We start from the raw sequence: 21611 nt of genomic DNA, 5'->3' as shown, positions 1-21611 counted from the left end.
TTATAATGAGTACATCAGTGGAAAATCCAGCCTAACTGAATGGGCAGCAGGACTGTGTCCTGGCCCTTATGTACCTAGACCTGGCTTACAGGCAGGAGTGAGCACACCTTAGGGTCTTCTGCAGGGACAGAGTGAGGTAGAATGGGCACTGATTAGGCTGAATAGCCATCTTGAACTCCCCACAAGTTAGGTTACAAGCAGACTCCCAGTTAACCTTCCAAAGAGATCCTGCTGAGGCCATGGTCTCTGATTCTGTGTACCATAAAAGGTCATGAAGGTGTCTGTTGAAGGGACCCAAAGTCCTTCCATTTAGCACCTTACAGGACAAGGAGTCAATGTCAGGAATGATGACCTCCTGTCAAACTATGTGACAAGAGGGATGTGGAATTTGTGTCAAAGATCAGGGGCCTCCTGGGTGGTGCTGGGTCCCTGTTGGCCTTATGTAACAGTTTGAAGAGCCCAGTTCCTATGTTCATTGGGATTCCCATGATGATGCATTCAGACACACCTGGAACTAATCAGAACCAAGGTCAGAGAGATGGATTCACAGAGTGGAAGGAACATGACTGAATCAGGATTGCAGAGTTGGGATCTGAGGTCCACCTCTACCACATATCACCTGGCTGAACTTGGTTCATCATTTTCCTTCCCATGTGTATACCCTAGGGGGATGGCCAAGAAGCACTGTCTCTGGAATGACAGTGACTGCCTCAGACCAGTAGGTCACCAGAAGCCAATTCAGCTCAGGTCCGTTCTCTGCAACAGGAGTAAAGAGTAGGAGATAGACAGCCTTTGAGAGAGTGCGTAGGCAGCAGGAACCTGCACATAAACAGGAGATGGTGAGTGTGCCACCTTCCTTCCTTAGCTTAGTGCCCAGAAAAAAAGATGCCAATGGGGGGCTGGAAGTGCAGGGCCAGGGGCAGCAGTGTCCTTATCAGAACACTGGAAGGCAGGCTGCTATTGACTTCCAGAGGGATAGCCATTTCCTCCATTCCTGGCTCCACTTCACCTCTCTCTCTTTTGGTTTTTGGAGACAGGGTTTCTCTATATAGTACTGGCTGCCCTGGAACCACTCCTGTAGACCAGGATAGGCTCCCCAGAAAATCAAAAATCTGTCCACCTGATTCCAATGTGTGGTGATTAAATGCATGGATATACACCACATGATTCAGTTCAAGTTTTAAAAGCTCTAAAGCTCCATGCTAGGACTCTGTTTTTACAGGAAGGTAGTTGGAAGTAGATGCATTCTATGTTGATGACAAAGACAACTCCAGGACATAGAGTCAAAGAGCCAAACTAACCCCACCACACAGTGAGAGCTAATGTTGGAGTGGAGTACTCCATGCAGAGAGATGGGACATTTCCTGTAGTGTGTGGGACAGAGGCTGTGCCAAGGCTGCAAAGGTGTTGGTGGTGGGTGCTAGGTTTCAGTCCTGGTGTCCAACAGCTATACTCTGGCTTGTATATGGGCTTCTCCCATTCTAACCCTCCTTTTCTTGCACTTTGTGTTGATGTTTTGAAGACAGGGTCTCACTGTGTAGCCTTAATTGGCCTGGAACTTGTTATGTAGAACAAGCTGGCCTTCAATTCAACAGAGAACTGCTTGCTTCTGACTCTTGAAGGCTGGGATAAAAAGAATCAACCACCAGGCCTGGATTTCTCATTTCCTTCTCTGTCTCTCCATCTTTAACCTGTGTCTCCCCATTTCCTATCCTACATGGCCCTTAAAATGATGTTCAGTGCATCATGAGGAGGCAGGACCACAGACTACCTTACTGCTACACCCTGTCTACCTTCTGTCAATCCTGGACAACACGTAGGCTGTTAGTAAATGTAGCCAAGTACAGCTTCAAGGACTAAAAGGTCCCCACTGGCTCAGGGTCCATATTTTATTTTTTGCAACTCAAAACTGTCTGCACTGAAAGTAGCTCTCATAATGGGGAGAGGGAGGGCAAGGTGCCTTAGTTGGGCTCTGGAGACAAATGATCCATTGTTTCTGTAAGCCATAGGCCTGGACATAGGAAACCTACTGCATATGGAGTCTTTCTGCCAAGTAAGCAGCATCAAAGAGATGGTCAGCTGTCTTTTCAAAGGAGGTCAGCATCAACACCCACTCCGTCTTGGCCAGGCATGTTGGGCCTCATAAAGCCCAGGCGTGAGGTCCAGTGTAACTTCCTGAGCCCAGCTTGAGTTTGGTGACCTGTCTTCGGACATGACTTCTGCATATGAGTGACTCAGCTCTACCTGATTTAGAATTGCCTCTGCTTAGTAACTGCTGAGATGGCATCATTTCATTGGCCTGCTACCCTCACTTCATCCCTCATCGTCCCAACCTGTATACGTCCACTCCTGATGCAATAAAATGAATTCCTGCTTTGACAAGACTCCTGGCTCAGTGTGCTTCTCTCTAGTGAGCAGAGGAGGTCTAGGGCCACTGACACTCACCATCCCGATCAGCCCCGGGGAGAGACCGGCTGGAATGATCCTGCCTCCACCCTACCTGTTGGTCAGACTGACAGACTGGTGCCCTGTGTGAGGAATGATTTCTTCGACAGAAGAATGCTGATGGGCCAATCGGTCTGTGGGTGAGTGTACCTCCATAAGATATGGGGCAATCTTCTTCTAAGCTAAATCCTTCCTTGGAGTTCCTGTGAGTATTACTAAAGAGCAATGGTCTCAACCTCTCTGATAGTCAGGCACTCCAGACATGGACTTACCTCAATAAGATCGCCCCATGGTTGCCTGATGGCAGTCTTTTCAACTAGGACACCTGGGATAGAATAGAAATCCTGATTCATAGGACCCAGGTTGACAGAGGAGAGACTGGATGATAATCAGAGCTGGTGGAGGTGCTGGTTGTGGTGTGAAAATGTCATGGTCATGACAGAACCCAGTGTTAGTTTTTAGAGTTTTAATAGGAGGGAAGGGGGGAGGAAAAAGGAGAGCCAGTCCTGGAGGGAGAGAAAGATGGTAGGGGCAGAGCAAAGCAGAGAGAGAGAGAGAAAGAGAGAGAGAGAGAGAGAGAGAGAGAGAGAGAGAGAGAGAGAGAGAGAGAATGGGGTCTGCATCCAGCTTTTAAGGCACAGGTTTTGTGACCATGCTGCATGTACATAGACACCAGCACCCCATGATGACATAAGATGCAAGATCCTGAGCTGTGCATATGCAGGAGTGAGGGCAGGATCCTAACATTCCAAACTTTTTGCTTATTATAAAAAAAGTGAGTGAATAGGAATAGGGGTGTCATTTCTCCTGGAAAAACTGCTTCCAGCTGACTTGGTGGGCACTGGTTGGTTCTTAGGGGGGTAGGGAAGGGGGCCTTTCAAGGTAGATAGGCATCCTGGGATGGTGGGCTGTTCTGCTGCCCTGGAACCATCCATCCTTCTTGGTTTGGCACTCTGGCTGCTTTTGTATCTGACAGGATGCTGGTGAGACAGGAAAAGCCTGAAGTAGATCCCACCTGTCCAGATGGATTTAAGCTGGTTTCTGGAGCTTGGGAAAAATCTTGAACATGTTAAGAAGCAGCCATGAGAAAATTAGTGACCATTGTAGTGATTAGTACTCTGCTTATAGTGGTTAGTGTTATGAGAGAGACAGAAAGATTGGAACATATTTTTTTTAAAGATTTATTTATTGTGTATACAATGTTCTGCCTCCATGTAACCTTGCACGCCAGAAGAGGGCACCAGATTTCATTATAGATGTCTGTGAGCCACCATGTGGGTGCTGGGAATTGAACTCAGGACCTCTGGAAGAGCAGTCAGTGCTCTTAACCTCTGAGTCATCTCTCCAGCCCCATGTTATTAAGCTTTATCAGAGACAGATTATTTTAAGGCACCTGTTTCCTTTACTAGTTTAACATCCAGGAGACAAAGGTGATCAATTGTTGAGAGCATTTAATAGTAATAGATGGTTATATTAAAGTCTGTTTTTGTAGAGCCCAGACACTTTTGGGTCTGGGGGTGTAAATACCTTTTAGCTGTTACAATTTCTTACTTGATGATTGTCCCTGAACTCCAGTTCTGTGGTGGTCTGAAGCAGCCATTAGCCGAACAGTTAGAGGAGGGAACCAGGAAGAGAAAAGCTTGTGGTGCATGAGAACTTATTTCTTTGGAGTTAGGGTCAGGGCCCTGTCTGTGTTCGTGAGAAGGAGAAGCACTTCTGACAGGTCTGGAGTGAGGCACATGGAGGGAGCAATGAAATGAAAGCTCCTACCTTAGCTGGAAAATCTTTTCCCAATAAGTAACCCTGAAAGTGCAATTAAGTCTGGTGGGGTGGGTAAGGCTGTCCTCCCTACCCTGACAATAGGGAAATGAGAGGTGAGACCCCAAAACTCCCAGGACTGGGTTAGTGGCACTGGTGTCCAGAAGGAAAGAAACGGATCGCTTCTATGCTGCATTCTGGGTTCCCTGCGAACGAGCCTGTGGCCAAGCCTAGGTCTGCTGGAGGTCTTTGTCTGTCCCCCTGCCTCTTGGTGCCTGGGGGCAGTCAGCTGACAGGTTGTCTTTCTTGGTGGCACTTTGGTTTTTTTTTTTTTTTTTTGAGACAGGGGTTCTCTGTGTAGCTTTGTGCCTTTGTTGGAACTCGCTTTGGAGACCAGGGTATCCTTGAACTCACAGAGTTCCACCTGCCTCTGCCTCCTGAGTGCTGGGATTAAAGGTGTGCGCCACCACCTGGCTTCTAGGTGGCACTTTGAACAAGGGTCAATTGATGGCCTGGCAGGGCATGCACTAGACCACGTGGCCTTTTTTTTTTTCTCTTCACAACCAACAATTTTCAGGAGCCAGCTGGACACTTGGGTGTTTTTATCTCTCATCTCTCTGCTGGTACACCTTAAATGCCACAGATGAAACTTCCACCTGTGGGTTCAGGAGCCTTGCTCTCCAGATGTTTAAGTTTTAGTCCTATGTCAGGGAAGTCTGGGGGACAAGAGACGGATTTTACTGTGTGTCTTGAATTTTTTTTTTTTTTTTTTTGTTTCTGTTGGCTTGGGGACAGCTTTAGGAAGACTTTCCAGGAGGCAGGATATAAAATCTATGGCTAAAGAGCCATCCTTATTACTGTAAACTTATTTGCATGGATCCTAGCCTGCTTCCAGACCTGTCTGTGCTTCTCAAGGCAGCTTGAGAATGAGTGGGAGGAGTTAAAGTGAGAGACAGGGTTGGGCAGCAGTGGCCCAACCAATAACTGGAGAGCAGAGAATGGAAGTCAGATAGACACAGTAGTGGCTGGCTGCACATGGCAGAGAAAGAATCAGAAATGGAGAAGGAGAAGGGTCCAGAGCTTCAGTAGAAAGCTTGGGGATAAGGTAACTCTTCATTTGCCCATTTGCTGGCAGACGTTAAATAACTCCCAAGAAGTATCGTGGTTGAAACAGCCAGATCTTCTGGTATCCACCCCTATGTCCCATGGCTGCAGTACTGAGAGAGGAAAATAAAAAATTAAAATAACAAACAGGATCCCATTTCCTGTTTCAGCTCCTATTTCAAGTGTCCTTGAGAATAGGCAGTCTGCACAAATTACCCAACTGTTGTCATGATAAGGGTAAGGGCTGGGGTGTACTTACTGGAGGACCTCCCAGGGGCGTGGACAGCATCCTATACTTCCTCAAGATAGAATGTGTCATGATACTCAGCAGAGGACCCCCCCCCTCAGGGGTCTATCATGAGTAATATAGCTCAGGCTGCATTTGTGGGAAATGGCAGGGGACTCACCAATCTTGGCAGCAGTGGTCATGGTGGCAGGAGCAGTCCTGATGCAGTACCGAGGTGGCATCAGCAGCGTCAGCAGGGCAAATGAGAAAGCAAATAGGCAGTCGCAGGTCCTCAGTATAGGTTTCTGACAACGCTCAGCCCCAGAGGCTGAGTGGAATCTCCTATGGGAGTCCACGGCACCTATGAAAAGATGGTAATCAGTGCTTGTGAGGGCGCTGGTTGCAGCTGGTCACAGTCAGACAGAACACAGTGTTAGTTTTTAGAGTTTTATTAGGAGGGAGAGGGGGGAGGAGAAAGAGGAGAGCCAGGTCTGGAGAAAGAGAAAGACAGTGGCTGGGAAGGAGCAGAGCAGAGTGGAGAGAGTAGAGTGCATGGGGTCTGCATATGGCTTTTAAGATGCAGGTTGTGGTTGGGGATTTAGCTCAGTGGTAGAGCTCTTGCCTAGCAAGCGCAAGGCCCTGGGTTCAGTCCTAAGCTCCAGAAAAAAAAATGCAGGTTGTATGACCACACCTCGAGTACATAGTTGCCAGCACCCGCTGATGACGTCAAGACCCAGAGCTGCGCATGTGCAAAGTAAGGGCAGGATCCTAACAGCTATCCCCATTGTTACTGCCTTAAAGGGCTGCTTTCCACCAAGGCCCATTAAGGAGAAATGGCCCGTGGATACCTTGGAACACCCCAAGAGGTGAGACATAAATTTGGAGCCCTACAAGGAGAAGGGGCCTGTAGGGAGACCTCAAGAAGATGGAATGAAGCCTGGGGACAAAAGGGACATAAAAACTCAGGCCACACCCAAACCAAAACCCGAGTCAGCCTGGCTCATTTGGCTCAATGTATCCATCTCTCGATCCTTTGATGCTGCCCCCTGGCCTTCAAAGGGCCCAGCAACATCTGTCGGCTCTCCCTGCCAATCCATTCATAGGCCCCTCCATCCCTCATTCCATTTCCCCAATCTGTCTGCACCTCTGCCCTACTCTGGGTGGGGCGCGGCCCCAGAGGAGATGACTGGCTTCTTTCCTGTTAATATTAACCCTGGCAGCAATCGCTCCCTTGCCTGGTACCCCTGGGAGGCTTAGAATCTTAAGGGCCTTAAAAAGGCCGTTTCAGCGGATGGGCCAAATTCCTCTTGAGCTGAGACTATCCTTCTTGGTCTGGCTCATCAAGCCTTGACCACTCTGGATTGGAAGACCCTCGCCAAAGCAGTCCTCTCCGGACCCCTCTACTTAAAATGGGATGCCTTCTATCTAGAGGAGTGTAGGGTCCAGGCAGAGAAAAATCAAGTGGCCAACCCTCAAATCCCTATCACCTTTGGTATGCTGTCCAGTACCTCCGACCAGTACTCCACTGGCCTCCAGCAGGCCGCCATCCCTGCCCCCTATCAAGATCAAGTTAGGGCACTTGGGATAGCTGCTTGGAAAAAAATTGGATGAAGGCCCCACGGAGGCTTCTATAACCGGGGTCTATCAGAAATCAGGTAAGGACTAGCGATGTATGTTGAAAGGGTCAATAAGAGTCTCCAGAGAAAGTTTCCTCCTGGGGAGCTGAAGGATAAATTTGTAAAAATGTTGGTGTGGGACGGCACGAACACTGATCATAAACTTGCCTGTGCTGGATTGAGAGATCAAGACATTAGCAAATGGATTGTGGCCTCCCGAGATGTTGGCTCTACTCTTCACCAGGCCCAAACCATGGCCATAGCCACATAGGCAGCTAATAGGGAACAGACGACAATGTTAGTCAATGCCCTCCAGCAAGTCTCTATGGGAGGAAAACGGTCCTGCTTTGGTTGTGGGAAGGAAGGCCATTTTAAAAGAGTGTCCTAACCATGTTAAGGGCACCTCCATGGTTCCTCCTCATAGGGCCTGTCCCAAACCCCATGCCCCATGTATAAGAAGGGGTTCCACTGGGCAAAAGACTGTAGATCTAAATTCAACCTCCAAGAAGCGCCTTTAAACTCCCCCAGGTGTGATCCCCAGCCCCATTAAATAAGGGGAAAGAGGTGGTCAAAGCCCTCTGGACCATACCGTTGGCACAGGTCCTTGCCCTGAGGCCCAAGATGACCCTGACTATTGAAGAAAAAACCTTTAATTTTATCATAGACACTGGGGCTGACCTCACAGTCATCCAAAAGGAGGAAGTTCCCTCCTCCTGGCAGTTGGTTCCCGGATCCCATGTGCTTGGCATTGGCGGGGGGGGGGGGGGGACGGACGACGACGACGATGACGACGACACATTCTATGTCATGGGAGAAAGCTAATTGGTTGCCCTGGACTGACCCTGACAGTAATCACAGGAGGTTCGCTCCCTTGTGGTTCCTGGTGTAACTGTTACCCTTCTTGGTCAGGACATCCTTGGGGAAGCTGAGGCCTTTATCACCACAGGCCATAAGGCCCCTCCTTATCAGGATGTGCTTGACATTGAAGAGTACCAACAGCAGTTTGAGGAGGGGCATGAAACACACCCCAATTACAGGCATGATCCCTATTTTGAGAAGCTCAGATGAGACTTTTTCCAGGTTCATCCCCAATCCTAAGGGCCACTGCTCGCCCCCTGGTGCCAAAGATTCAGTGGACACCTGGGGAACCTGTATGGGTTGATCAGTGGCCTCTACCATCCCTTTAAACTACAATAGCTTGATGCTCTGGTTAAACAACAATTATCCTTGGGGCATGTTTGGCCATTTACCAGTCCCTGGAACGCTCCTGTTTTTGTTATATAAAAAAAAAAGCTAATGGTTCCAAAGGGGACTTCCCTGGATACCTGCCATCCCTAATACCTATTATATGGCTATTATTGATAGTAAGGATTGTTTTTTCTCCATTCCATTCCATCTAAATGATATGGAGAAATTTGCATTATCCCTGCCCTCTACCAATTTCAGGGGCCCTTTCTTAAGGTCTGAGGGGGACCATTTTGCTCCAGGGGATGGCTAACAGCCCCTTATGTGTCAGTACTTTATGTCACATATTTTTTTCTCCCTGATGGGATGCCCTGACATTTTATATTTACATGGATGATATTATTTTAGGATGCCTCACTTTGACAGACCTTCAGGACCTCACCACTAATTGCCTTACCATCTTGAAAGCTCATAATTTTGGGGTAGCTCCAGATAAAATACAGTCCATCCTCCTTTTTAACATTCTGGGCTCTCTACTGTCCCTTGATACAGTTTCTCCAGCTAAACCCCAGTTGCTTATTCAAGAGACCTATACCTTAACTCAGCTTCAAAAGATGCTGGGAGAAATAAATTGGCTGAGGCCATGGATCTCTGTGCCCACAGAGCAGCTAACCCCTTTAAATAAACTCCTTAAGGGCCTTGACCTTTCATCCCAGATAGCCTTATCTTCCACCATCTGCAAATCTTGCAACAGGTGCAACAAGCCATTGATACCGCAGCCCTAAGGAGATTCCACCCTGACCTGCCTGTCTCCCTGTGTATTTTTCCTGGGGAAACTGTATGCGCTGTGCTGTTCACACAAGAGGGGGAGCCCATTCATTGGGTTCACCTCTCGGTGGGTGGAGCCCCCCGGGTTTACTCCCTGACCAACCAGGTAGCCAATTGCATTATTAAGGGCAGGGATATTTCTGTCAGGATGTTTGGCACAGAACCTCATTTTGTTATTGTTTCATTTAAAATTACTGACTTCAAAGAAATTACTAGCTTCAAAGAAATAATAGCAGAATAGCCACAGCCCTTGAGGGGTTTCCAGGGAAGGTTGACTGCCATTATGGCCCTTCTCCCATCTGGAGTGGAGGCCCCCTAGAACTTTTCTGCCTCACCCAAACCCTGATTTTCTTATGGTGTTTACCAATGGGGGACATTTGGGGGCTTCTCTAGTTGTGTTCCCACCCCTTGGACGAGGAGAGAAACCTATACCTATAAAAACAATTTCCCGGTCGGGTGGTGGTGGCACATGCCTTTAATCCCAGCACTCTGGAGGCAGAGCCAGGTAGATATCGGTGAGTTCGAGGCCAGCCTGGACTATAGAGTGAGTTCCAGGAAAGGTGCAAAGCTACACAGAGAAACCCTGTCTCAAAAAACAAAAAATAAACAAACAAACAAACAATTCTCCCATGAGGTGGAGGGATCTATGCAGTTTAAGGAATTGTTTGCTGTTGTTATGGCACTAGATTCCATATCAGAGTCATTTAATCTATTCTCTGATAGCCTTTATGTTATAAATCTTTTGCCCAACCTGGCAGAAGCCCATATTAAATTAGATTCCAACCCCATTTTTCTTCTTATGATTTGCTCCTTACTTAAACAGAGACTCAATCCCATTTATTTACAACATCTTAGAGGTCACCAAAATTTGCTGGGATTCCTTTCCAAAGGAAATCAGTTGGCTGACCATCTGGCTTCAATGCTTCAATGTAATACTATTACTGAGGCCACAGATTTTCACCTACTTACCCATGTTAACTGGAGAGGCCTGAAACGTAAGATTCCTCAGGTACTGATTAAAGATCTCAGAAAAATGGTCTGGACCTGTAAGACCTGACAGCCCTTCCTTCAGATCCCTCCCCTCCAAAAGATGGAGAGCAATACCCAAGGAGTTCACCCCAATCATCTCTGGCAGATTGATGTCACACACTATTCCCCATTTGGAAAACTTAAATATGTTTTTCTTTCCATAGATACCTTCTCCCGTGCCTGTTGGGCATCAGCTCATGCCAGGGGTGGGGGGGGTCCAAGCATGCTATTAGTCATATGCTTCAATGCTGTGCCACCCTCGGTTTACCCAGCCAAATCAAAACAGATAATGGCCCGTGCATTACTGGCAAAGCCTTTATAAATTTCCTACACACCTGGAAAATTTCTCATTCTACTGGCATCCCCTATAATCCTAGGGGTCAGGCCATCGTGGAGAGATTCAACCAAACACTTAAGTCCCAATTACAAAAGCAAAAGGGGGAGTCTCTACCCTCACATGATCAACTAAGAAAGGCATTATTAACCTTAAATATTTTAAATTTTTCTAGGGAAGGTAAATTTTTGTCTCCTTTTCAAAAACATTAGTCCTCCTTGGTTACTTATAGTACCATTTGGGTCAAGTGGAGGGACCCCTTAACTGGGGCCTAGAGAGGGCCAGACCCACTCCTCACTGCAGGAAGAGGGTTCAGGTGTGTCTTTCCTCAAAATGAAAAGAGACCCAATTGGGTATTGGCCAGAGACCTCAAATATTTACCCCCAAAAGGGGACAATGATAATGATGGCTCCAGGGAGTGTTCTACCATGGAGTATAGTCTTTTTGCTTCTTCCTCAGAAATCACCAAAGATGCAGATGCTATTGCTCATCCTGATGGTGATATTGACTACCCAGCCCGGTGAAGAAGGGTTTGGGGGTCCTTATGATGCACAAGAAACCCTGAACCTGATATGGAAAACCTTGTGATAGTGGTAGTGGACTGTTCAAAGCCTTACCATACTCTGGACAGCTGGTGAGCATGGCAGATTGTGGTGGCAAGGTTGCATACCTCAGCATTTGTACCAGCACCACTGTTATTGGATCTGCCTCACATAAATGGGTTTATGTAGAGAAGCCTAAAATCATACCTACAGTAAATGGCAAACCTGGGCCCTGCTCCTGCACCTCCTTTTACCAATCCATGCATGCCACCTGCTATACCACGGTGCATGAATACATTAGAAAGGCTGATAAGACCTACTGGATTGCCACCAGAAATGGCACTGGCTATTTTTGGGTACTTTTGGTTCTGCCTTGGAAGGCAGATGGGGGAACTGAATCCTGTTTCTGCCACTCTGGTTACCATGTTTGCTGGGAATTGGAGGCCCCCATCAGTTACTCTGAAGGCAGAGGAATACAGGACCAGTTGTGGGAATTATACACCCCAAAGAGAGTGGAACAATTGCTTAAAGCTGAGTTCCCCAAGCTCTCCTACCACTCCTTAGCCCTCCATGATCAGAAAGGGGACCAACCTTGAAGCTGATATCCAGGCCATCAAGGAGACATCTCTCTCCACACTTAATCAGATCAATCCCTCCCTTTTGGAAAATTGTTGGCTCTGCCTCTGCCCAGGGCCACTGTGACCATTGGCATTGCCTGTTAATGTTTCCCATTCCAACTTTACATTTTTTATGGTGCATATCTTATTTATTTATTCCTTTGTTTGCTCATTTGTTCGTTTGTTCATTCATTTATTTATTTTCTGGATTCATTTGTTTGTTTATCTATCTATCTATCCATTTATTTTCTGGAGTTGAGGACTGAACCCAGGGCCTTGTGCTTGCGCTCTACCAAAGAGCTAAATCCCCAACCCCAAACTTTACATTTTTCTAAATTGATGTTTCCTCTACTGTCCCCCCACCTGGCTGTTCCCCTGCCCCACCTATTAAGATGCAGCCCCTCCATGTTTTGCCCACTAATTCCTGTCTCTGGATTCCCCCACAAAATGGTACAACGCCATTGACATGGACCAGGTCTCCTCTTTCTTTTGTGCTGGCAATGGCACTACCCCTCCCCCTTTAAGCAGATATGTCCCCCCCATGGAAATGGTTTTTTTTGTGTAGAGGAGGAATGGCTTTTAGCTTTCTCCCTGAGACATAGACAGGCCTTTGGGTCCCCGCCATACTCATACCAGATGTGGATATCATCCCTGGTAATGAGGCTCTTCCAGTACCCTCTTTTGACTACACAGGAGGAAGGTCCAAGAGAACCATTCAAATGATACCTCTCCCTGTTGTCCTGGGAGTAACTGCAGGCATGGTCATAGGAGCCGCGGGGACAGGCCTGTCCTCACATCTTTTTAGGAAATTATCCATCCAGTTAATTGATGATGTAAAGGCCATCTCCAGCATCATTCTTGACCTGTAGAGTCAGTTAGACTCTCTGGCTGAGGTAGTCCTCCAGAATAGGAGGGGATTAGATATGCTAACTATAGAAAAGGGGGGGTGTCTTTGTTTTTACAGGAAAAATGATGCTTCTATGCGAACAGGTCGGGGATTGTCCAGGATAAGATAAAGAGGCTCTAGGAAGACCTAAAAAGGAGACAGCGGGAGTTTCAAGACAGTCCTCTGTGGACAGGCTTTCATGGATTCTTACCCTACTTCCCCTCCTTGGACCCTTCCTTCTGCTTATTCTTCTCGCCATTGGCCCTTGTGTGTTCAATAAGTTCACATAATTTATCCACCAGACTGGAAGCAATCAAGATAAATCAGGTACAGGTACACTACCAAAGATTAGCCACTCAGGAGTCTGGTCCCTCCCATGGCTAGATATTCTCCTACAAATTCCCTTCTTCTGCTCTCCATTTGACCAATGATGGGTAAGTTCTCAGAAGGGCTGAGACAACCCAAGAGAGGTCATAGAGCGAACCCCACTCTCCTATTCATGATACATGGTACTCAATGACGGCTAAGATCTCCAAGTGGGGGACAACCTAAGACAGGGGCCCACATCTTACAAAAAAAGAAAAGGGCCGGGTGTGAAGCCCAGTGTAACTTCCTGAGCCTAACTTGAGTGTGGTGACCTGTCTTCAGACATGACTTTCACATATGAGTGACTCAGCTCAACCTGAACTAGAATCTCCTCTGCCTAGTAAGTGCTGAGATGGCATCATCTCATTGGCCTGCTACTTTCACCCTCTCCCTTATCACCCTGACCTATATAAGTCGACTCCTGATGCAATAAAATGAATTCCTGCTTTGACAAGACTCTCGGCTAAGTGTGCTGCTCTCCAGGGGACAGGGGAGATCTGGACCATAGACACTCACCATCCCGCTCAGCCCCGGGGAGAGACGGGCTGGACTGGTCCTGCCTCCACCCTACCTGTTGGTCAGACCAACAAGGCCAAACCTAGTAATACCCAGGACTTCACCCTGTGCCAGGGAAGATGGTCAGATGAGTCTCAAGCCATTCCAGGAAGTTCAAAACCAAAGCAGAAGACACCAGAACCAATAGGAACAGCCAAGCAGCTATTCATAGCACCACTAAAGGCAGATGGTTTTTAGTGCAGCTTCACAGCCACTGGGGGATCCCAAGGACAGCATGTTACCTCTCAAGTGTACCCAGACACTGTGCCACACAGAATTAGAAATGAGTTTAAAAAAGGGGGTTTCTTCTCCTTTCCTATGATCATTAAGCTGATACTAGAAACAATTTAGTTAATTCCTGTCAAGGAAATAAGCCAAACATACAACAGACCCACATGGGACCAGTACTGTCAACATCTTATCATGTGAGGGAGGACTTCATGAAACCTCACCTGAGGATTTATAGCCAGGTAGTGGTTTTTGGGGATGGAGACAGACATATTCTTCAATGGTGTAAACACTGCTGAGGTGCCCATGGTCTAGTAAATAACCTATTCCTAACATCTGCCCTTATAAGCAGCCCTAATGATAACCATTGGGTCATTAAAAAAAAAGGCAAGAAAATAGAAGGACTAGGAGGAAGAGGAAGGGGACAAAGGGGTGTGCGAAGTGCACAAGAGAGGGAAACAGGAGGTGAATATGACCAAATATGTCAGGATATACATACACAAAAAGGTCATAATGAAATTCATGTTATGCACAATTAATATATGCTAATAAAAGCATTTGAGGAAACAAAATCAATGGGTCATGAGGAAGAGTAAACAAGGGGGCACCCACATGATTATGCACCCACATATGACAAATAGATATAAACCTGTATTGCAGAAAAAGTGAAATACCATAATCACACATTTGCAGATACCTTCTCCTTCATGGCTGCCATGGTCACGCCTGGTGTTTGTATTTTGGTTCTGGAGGTGAGCCCAGAAACACAGGGATATTTGCCGCAGACCACCCAGAGGGAGACCACCACTGCGGGAGAACCAGGGAGAAGGCTCAAGGAGAAGTCAGGAATCGGCGAGGAGAATGACAGACAGACACATGTGTTGATGTGCTGCTGCAATTTTACTTCTGTATAGGCAATGCTTTTATACTTTTACAATCAAGGAACTTGGCAGGGGGTTACATCAGGCCATTATTTTTTACAATTACTCAGAGTCAGCAAGAAACAATAACAAGAGACATCCATATCTATTTTTGTGTATCACTTCTGCAGCGGGAGTACGTTGTGGCTATTGTCTGAGGGCATGATCTCAGAATTTTGTGAAATCTGTCTCGCGCCAGTGACCACATCTGTGGGGAGCCAAACTCTTGCCAGCCTGGGTTATATTTTACTATCATATACCCATTTGCTTTCCAAGCCGTTCTTTATAATTTACCCATCTGTTCCCAACTTTATCATAACTTCCTGTATATGGGAGCGGCTCTAGGTAACTTCCACCTTCGGGGGTCCACCTAGGGGCTGTCCACCAGCTCCCTCCTAAGAAGTACTGTGTATACCCCCCGGGAAGTGTGTGTTGGGGAATTTTCTCTAACTCTTTCTCTCTAGAAGGGTCTGGCACGCTATGTTTATTCCCTCGTAACATTTTTATTTTTACTTTCATTTTTGGGCTCTCTGGCTGTTTCTGACAAGAGCTCGCGCTGCTCTACTCTAAACAGGAACGACCCCAGAGATGTATTTGAGGAAGTCTTTTGAGGTTCCTTATACACTGGTCTGATAAATGGAGGTGCTCCGGGTACAGGTGACCTGGGTCAGTCATGTTGGTGCTGACCTGTACTGGTTGTGCTGTTAACTGGAGAAGACACAGATAAGATATACAGAGAAAGATCGTGATTAGTGCCAACAAGGACTGTTGTCAAGGCCATTTCGTTCTCCAGGGCTTCCTGGGATCCTCAGGCTGCATGACGATTGCTGATTGTGGGGGAACCGCTTGAGGCCACGCTCCGGGAAGCTCCAACCTCAACCCTTCAGCTGCTGGGCCCCAGCACAGCGGCATACTTGCTACAGCTACACAGGTGTCACAGCTGTGGGCGTAGCAGATATTTACTATGACCTTGCTCTATGTCTGAGGTACACCTCTGGTTTCATAATGTCCTCTACTTCAGTATAGGCTCATCAGGTCATAGAAATACAATGCACTACTGTATGGGGAGGAATCAAACACCCACAGCAGCTTCCTACTACACTACTTACTCTCTGTCTCTCTCTGTCTCTCTCTGTCTCTCTCTGTGTGTGTGTGTGTGTGTGTGTGTGTGTGTGTGTGTGTGTGTGTGTGTTTGTGAGTGCTGATGGAGACCAAGCACAGGGCCATGCATGCTAGACAAGCACTCTGTCACTGAGCTACACCCCCAGCACTACTCTGGAAATGGCTACAGAAGCAGCACTGGAATGGGTCAGGGAACCATCACCCCAAGTCACTTGGGCATCTTAGTTTTGGTAACGGCCAGTTTGGCTGTAGAATAAGACTCAGGACATGAACAAACCCGTGTTAGAGCTTTTCTCCTCCAACGACTGGTTGTGTTGAAATTCTCACATGGAGAATTTACTGAAACACCTGATCCCATCAGCACACATGGGCCTTTGGTGGTGACACCTACTTCCTGTCCAGGTCAGTCCTCACAGAAGTGTACTTTCTATGTTGTATACCCTCTTTGGCTGTTTGCCTGACTGTAGGTTTCATGACCCCTGACAACCTAGAGCCTCCCTTCTCTCACACCTTGTAGGTAATCAGGTCTGAGAGCAGCATCACGTGCCTCCTGTCAATGCTCATGCCATGGTTGACCATCGTGTACTGGATCTCACTGATGATGGTTGTCCGGGCAGCCTCAATGCACAGAGTTTTCTCCACCTAGGGAGAGCTAGGAGTGAGTGGAGGCAGTTCCTTCTGGGAGCTACCTCACTCCTTCCCATTTGACAAGCACAAAGCAAACACTGCCTTATTTCCCAAAACAGATTGCTGTTTAAATGATGGGAAAGAGAGAGCAAATGCCAGAGGCAGGAAACAGCTGGGTACTGGCTTAGGGTCCAGTTGCAATGGTACCTCATAGGTGTTACTGGAAGTGTTGTGGGTATCTTCTATACCATGGGTGGCCATGACTGCCCACAGGCTGTCACCTTCTACTAGACACTTAAACTTTCCCTTTGCCCTCTACTCATTGATATGGATGACAGCTCTGGACACCCCTTGGATGCCCTGTACCATCACCTATGTTCAACACAAATGCTCAAGATGCTGCAACCTCTAGGTCCCTACTGAAAGGATCAGAAATAGGACTGAAGAATGGGCTGGTAACCTAGTTCATGGCATTCTCAGCCCTGTTATTACCAGCAGAGTGTGTACTCCAAGAGTGCCTAGGTACTGCCTAGAGTTAGGGGACACACAGTTCAGAGGACTGTGCCCCAATCTATAATCAGCTTGAAGAGAAAGCAGAAAGAAGATGGACAGACAGACTTCCAGTCTAAGAAGGCAATACAAGAGCTAGCTGAGGTCTCAGTGGATAAAGGAGCTTGCCACAGACTGACAACCTGAGTTTGATCCTTGGGACCCATAAGATAGTGAGAAGGAGTCAAATACAACAAGCACACTACCCACTCTCCCATCCCCCAAATCAATTAAGAACCAGGCTGAGCCAGTGGGTATATGGCCATGAAGTACTCGGTGCCATCCTTGGTCTCTGTAGTGCCCTGGTCCCCATCCTCACTCTGGGTTATCTCCAAAAGAGGACTCTTGGCCTCACCTTGGGTAGATCTTTTTTCGGAAACTGCAACACATAATACATGGAGCTCTTGCTGTTTTCCCTGGGTGTGACACACACCACGGCCTCACCATGAACAGCTACATCACCAGGCTTCACTCGGAGCTTGGATGTGCAGATGGAGCACCACACTGTCTCAGCATTCACCTGCAAAGTGCCAGGGGACATTACCAACAGACATCTGCCGACTTCTGTGTCAAGGCTTTCATCCTTGATATCATGGTGGCTTTTTCCCCTCAGAGACAAGATTTCTCTGTGTAGTCCTGCTGGTCCTAGACCTCACTATGTAGACCTGATGTCCTTGAACTGAGAGACTGGCTGCCTCTGCCTTGCTCATGAGGGCTCTTGAAGAAGTCTTGGTAGTCATGTTTGTGCTGCCTGGTCTACCACAAAATTCATTTTATTTTGATTCATGTGTATGTGTGTTTGCCTGTGTGAATGCATGTCACCTGTGTATAGGTACACATGAAGACAGATGAGGGGGTCATCTCCCCTAGAGCTGGAGTTACAGGAGGTTGTGGGTGCTAGAACAGAACTTTTGTCTCCTGGAAGAGCAGTTAAGTACACCACAAAATTATGATATAGAACATATTTATGTTCAATATCTCTGCTTGATCCATAAATAGTAGATTCTTTACACTCAAAAAATGAATGTTTTCCTTACTGAAAATTTATGCCCTACAAATGACAACAAATAGAGCCCATGGAGAAAGTTCTAGACTGTCTGGAGAATGGAGGCCAGGAGGACTGTAAAGGTTGCTGTTTGTGTGCTACACTCCCACATGTAACTGGATTCTTCATTTTTTTCTTTTTTTCCAGTTCCTAGATAAAACCCAAGACCTCGTACATGCTAAGCAATTACTCTACTAACAAGATACATCAATGTCTATAAATCAACTGTATTACTAGATTCAAAAGGCCCACAGCAAGAGAGACTTGACTGTCATGTTGGAACCACAAGACTGTGGACTGTGGCACTTGGGAATGGCTTCCAGAACTGTTTCAAGGCTAAGACTGACATAAGGATTAGAGAGCAAGGGTAAAGAGGCTGTTATCAGTCTACAATCCCAACCCAAGTCAGCTGACCCCTAGATACATGGTTACCAGTCAAATGTTCTTTATCTTCACAAATACCAGTGTGAGGGGTCAGGTTAACCCACCAACTGAAAACATTACAAACCAGCCAAGCCCTGTGCCGAGACTCACAGCTGAGTAAGGCAGAGCTGGCCCAGGCTCCTTCCATAGGATATGAAGATGGACACAGCAATCAAATATCCTAACATGCTGTGATGGTAAACCCACAAATGTAGATCACACTCACACCAAATCAAACAATTTCTTATGATGGCCAAGTCTTGTCTGCATCAGGGACAACTCAGAAGGACGTGACAGTTAATGGGGTGCCCAACAACAAAGACCAGCCAGAATCTTTGCACTGCTTCTCTGCCTGTTGAACATTAACTGCCTGGTTTGTCAGCCCCTGTCTCAGGACCACAGGATCACATTCTCCACATTTTACCTCTCTGACTCACCTCCAGTCTCAGAAGTTGGATCTGTTCCAGGGAAAGCTTGATGAGAATAAAGCAGTCATCAGGAGGAAACACTTCTTCAATGTAGTCTGAGATCTGCCAGGATGCTGAACCCAGTGAGAATATCTCAGGCATGGGAATCCTGCATGGATGCCTGGCAGTCTAGAACAATTAGCATACCTATCTCATGTACTTGTCCATACAGGTCTTCAGAAACTTCTGGGTGGGGGTGATATGGTCCAAGTGGTACAGCACATGAGGCTGGAAGGACAAAGCCAAGTGCACATCTGTGAAGCACTGTGTCCTGACATGTCTGGGAAGGCTGTACCTCTATTGTACCATTATTGTTGATGCCATACTTATCTCTGGTTTTCTTGATCTTCTCAGACACCCCTTTAATGAATGTTTTTTTTACTGAAATTATTCCCTGAAATAATTACAGAACACACAAACATTGTATGATTCTCAATGATTTAGACAGCGCAATCATTCTGTAACTTCCAACAATGGACACAGTGTACTATATAGCTTAGGAACTGGTAAACACACAGCATCAAGGATGCAGTGTGGGCCTTGGTTCTCTTACACAGTGCTATAAGGAGCCTTCCACTCTGGAAAACTGACTCTCTAAAGATGTGACTAGGTCTCATTCCCCAACCTTTTCCCATGTGTTGTTTGATATTTTGTTTGTGTTCTGAGAAATAAAGCTTGCCTGGAGATCAGAAGGTGCAGCTAGCCACTAGTTAACCATAAAGGCCAGGCAGTGGTGGCACACACCTTTAATCCCAGCACTCGGAAGGAAGAAGCAGGAAGACCAGGAGGTCAAGGCCACCCTTGGTTACTGGAGATTGAACCAATCTAAAAGAGAAACAGAGCTGGGAGGTGGTGGTGCACTTGTTTAATCCCAGCACTAGGGAGGTGGAGACAGTAATATAAGGCAGGTGGAGACAGGATCTCTGAGATTGCCTAGAGGTAAGAAGTATCTAGTGGCTGCTGCTCTGCTTCTCTGATATCCAGGCAATCTTTATTTGTCAGAACAAACAAAAAATCATACAACACCTAAGAGTTTTCCAGTGCCCTTAATCTCAGTCTCATTGTTGTGGGAAGAAGCTCAGCATAGCTCTGGGGATTTTATGAGGCATACATACATTTCCACACTCAGTATGCATGACTCCACTCTGAAGGCTTCTTTGGACACATTATCAATCACTCTGAACATCACTCACTGTTTCTGTCCTATGGTTACAGCTTCTCAGAGTGGGTTGGGATAGTCAGCTCTTTCTTTGTTTGGTTTTTCTCTGTGTAACAGCTCTGATTGCCCTGGAACTCACTTTGTAGATCAGGCTGGTCTCGGACTTACAGAGATCCACCTACCTATGCCTCCCAGTGCTGGGACTTAAGTTGTGTACCACCATGCCTAGCTCAACTCCTCCTTTGTATTTAGAAGGTATGAGACATGTAGGATAGCCCTGCAGTTCAGACATCTTTCTAGATAGAAATGATTTCATTTAACAAAGAGCTTTATTAAAGTAAGAATTAAAGTCTCAGGAAGGGCTAGAGAGATGGATAGGAGTTAAGAGTACTGGTTACACTTCCAGAGGATCTAGGTTCAATTCCAAGTACCCACACAGTCAAAAACAAAATGTAAACCAAGGAAACCCTCAAGGCACACCGTGATCAAGGCCCCCAAGAGGAATGGGAACACAACACAATAGGTTTCTGATCCGTGATGGGAAGACTCTGCAATCTGAGATGGACACATGGCAGTCACTAGTGACAGATGTTCAGAATGGCTGCAGAAGAAGTAAGAGAGTGGACATGGGGCTGGTGATAGGGCTCACACAGACCAGTTCTCTAGGTTCTTCCTCCCAACAGGAAGACAAGACATTAATTCTTCATGCTGACTAGTGAGATACTGTCCAGGACACAACAAAAACATACTAAGAACACAGCTTACATAATGCACTGGGAGGCATTTGTTAGACTTCATTTTCACCACCACAGGGCAGAGCCTACCTGCAAGAAGCTGTCTTGGCAGCAGAGAAACTTGTTCTTCTTCATGATGGCCTTAGTGGTCAAGATGAGCTCATTCTTACTGAGAGCAGGTTCGCTTTGACATGGAAACATTGCCTGAGTACAGAAAGGACATGGCTTTACATATGCTTGGTGAGGGGGAGGGAGAGTACTAGGCAGAGGAATTTACTAGACATAAAACTACTCAGTGAGCTTTTAGCAACCTGTGGCTGTTTTTGCTAACAAACTGTAGACTCCACTTTTCATCCTAAAATGAAAACCAGATAAGCTGATACTCTGCCTTTTGTTTGTTTGTCTGAGACAGTCTCATGTGGCTCAGGCTAGCTTCAAGCTCACTATGCAGAGAAGCTGACCCTTAACTCCTGATCCTCTTCCCTCTCAAGCCACAGGATTACAGGCATGCACTATCATCCCAGTCAGCAATCCCCATTTTATTTAAAGAGTTCCACTCTTACTGGTTAGTATGGATCTACTATTCCAAACTCAACTCCAGCCCAGAATTGCATTAAAAAGGTACATTGCTGGAGCCAGGCTACATGGCACACCCTGTAATCTCAGCTATCTGGATGGCCCAGGCACATAAATCACAAGTTCAAAGCTTGCCTGGCTACAGAACACATTCAAGGCCAGTTTAGGTAGCTGAGCAAGACCTTGCCTGAAAATAAAATGTAAAAGCATACCAAAAGATCAAGGTATTGATGCTAGTAGAGTTTTTACCCAGCATACTCTAGGTCCAGG

At 46.7% G+C, this 21611-nt stretch overlaps 1 pseudogene; it reads right to left on the bottom strand.

The window, feature by feature from the left end:
• Positions 1 to 363: 363 nt before the first annotated feature.
• LOC118569788 overlaps positions 364 to 21611 on the bottom strand; it is a 32824-nt pseudogene continuing 11576 nt past the window's right edge.

Source organism: Onychomys torridus, chromosome 18 (assembly GCF_903995425.1).
Source record: "Onychomys torridus chromosome 18, mOncTor1.1, whole genome shotgun sequence".
NCBI lineage: Eukaryota > Metazoa > Chordata > Mammalia > Rodentia > Cricetidae > Onychomys > Onychomys torridus.
The sequence above is the reverse complement of the archived record's forward strand: the minus strand, read 5'-3'. Positions and strand labels throughout refer to the sequence as shown.